Genomic DNA, 2,601 nt, shown 5'->3' on the forward strand with positions numbered 1-2,601 from the left:
AAAAAAAGCAGGTTAATCAATAAATAGTGTTCTCAGACCATAACAGTCTATAGGGCCCCTGAAATGAAAATGTCAAAGACGAAAGGTGATCACATTTTAAAGNAGAAAAAGTAACAAAGGATCTGACATGTGAAAATTCCCAGAANCCCTCCCTGCTATGTGCCTCCCAAGCTCAGCCTTGCCCTCTTCCCAGGCATCTACACACAGACACTGTCATCCTCATCTTTGTCTTGTTAACGACCAGTTCTCTCCACAGCACGGTTGAGGTTGAATTGCATCCTGCACAGAAGGTAAGTTACAGTCGTAATGACAGAAATATAACATCTGAAACCAGGATATTTCTAGATGGGGTCAAGTTAGAGGCATGGCCATACTGGATTAAAACAAGCCCTAAATTCAGTGACTGGAGTCTTTGCAAGAATTCAGGGATTTAGGGACAGACACAGAGAAATCAAAATGACAGCCAAAGTGGAGATGGGATTGGTAGAACTAGAAACTAAAAGGTCCCAAGCAACCCCAGTGTCCCCTAACATTACTCAGGAAGAAGTACTCCTCCTGGGAGCTGTCAGTGGGGAACGGTGTGCCTACCCCAACTTTAGATTTCTAANTCAGAACTGAATGAAAGAGAGTAAGTTTCTGTTATTTTAAGTGGTGTTTTGTTATGCTATCCACAAGAAATGAATACATATGTCATGTTCAGGAGTCATCACCTCTTCATTTCTTCCCCAGTCACAACAAATACCATGTTGGACTCTTGCTCCACATCACCACACTATGTCCCATCACCATAGTTACTATCTTACCACCACAGCAAAATGACGTTATTCTATAAATGTGTGCCTTACTTTCTCAGATTCTGAGGGTCCAGAAGTCAGGCCTGTGTGTGTGTGTGTGTGTGTGTGTGTGTGTGTGTGTGTGTGTGTGTGTGTGTGTGTGTGTGTGTGTGTGTGTGTGTGAGAGAGAGAGAGAGTGTGTGTGTGTGTGTCCACTGTCTAGCCTACAGCAGAAAAGTCAATAAGTGCTTCAGAAAATAAGATAATGACAATTTCTAGCTGTATTGAATCTACCATGTTCCTGTGTAAAAATGTTCCCATCTTGAGAATTCAACACATGCAGTTATGGGACCCTTTAAACCAGCGTCGTTGAATTTCAGCGCCTGCATTAGTATGTGCTAAAGGAAGAAATATGGGGCCAGATAATTGAATAATTGGCAGACAACTTCTCTTTGGGTACCTCCAGTTCTGGCTAAACTATAGAAAACACTTTTGAAAATAAAATAAGGAAGAGGAGAAAAGAGGCCTTGGGTTAGTTTTTATGAATTTAGCATTCTAGAAAATCCCTTCGAAGTCAAGTCAAGTCATTGTAATTCATGAATTCAGAAATGTGGTGCAAATGCAGATGAAGATAAATAGCACAGAAGCCATTTGAGGCAGGCAGATTCATAGGGGAAATTAGAAGCTGCCATCAGGAGAGTCAATGGTGAGTTCACTAATCCTAACTTTCACCCAGGATAAATGGAATCCTGCGCCTCTNCTCCAATTCACTCTAAAGTTAGGCCCACGCCTCTGGAGACAATGAGGAGGAAGGGGCCTCTTTTTACCACCTTCCCTATCCCCAGGTTGTATTGGCTGTTGCTGTGACATTTTGAGATGTCTTTTATAAACTTGGAGCATGTTTTCCACTTTTCCAACTAAAGAAAGAGCTAACAGGGGCTCTGTATGATGGAGGGATATTATCTTGCTCTGCTCTGAGTAATGACTACTTGATGTTAGACTGATCTTCAGATGAGTGGCAAAAATTGTCTACTAGATTCCAGGGCTACAAGGCAGACAGGCATATCAACACACTAAATGTAATAATTACATGCTGCAGTGCATGGCACCATTGTCCTTTGGCTGTGTGTGTGTGTGTGTTACTCAAAAGAACTTTGAGTTTATGGCCAAGATAGCAAGCATACTCTGAGAATGAGTTTTCTTTTGTGTTACTCTTACTTAATCAAGNTTCTGAGACTTCTTGTTCATATCTCTTTTACATATCACACACAAAAGTCTGCCAAACACAGGGGTGCTTCCAACTGTTCTTCCACTTTTGATGACAAGTCTAGACCAGATCAAAGATGAGTTTAGGAACAGGAATGTCATCCAGTCCTTATCAATAAGGTGCAAGAGAAATCTTCTAAGAAACATTTCCTTTCCTTTAACACAAATGGTCTCTCTCCTGTCTCTGGATATTGTTGTGAACGGTGATGGGCTGCAGCCATCTTGCACCTTGAGAAAGAGAGCCTTGCTAAAATGGCAGAACAGAGAGATGCAACCCAAGGCATCAATGGCATTTTAGACACAACAAATCACTCAATCTCGAAGGTTCCTGTATTAAAACAATTTGATGACACAGGAAATAAATGTCCTTACTTGTATTGGCCATTTTTAATGTTGTGGTGTCTGACAGTATTCAAATACCACACTCTGCCTAAGCCCCTCTGTAAAAATGGCAGGCCAGTGGTCAGCACAAACCCAGAGATCTTATTGGTCAAAGTGAATTGCATCCTGTGCTTGTGAGTCAACAATCCCCATCAATACCAAACCACCACTATTTTCTGAA

Source organism: Mus caroli, chromosome 9, assembly GCF_900094665.2.
Source record: "Mus caroli chromosome 9, CAROLI_EIJ_v1.1, whole genome shotgun sequence".
Classification (NCBI taxonomy): Eukaryota; Metazoa; Chordata; class Mammalia; order Rodentia; family Muridae; genus Mus; species Mus caroli.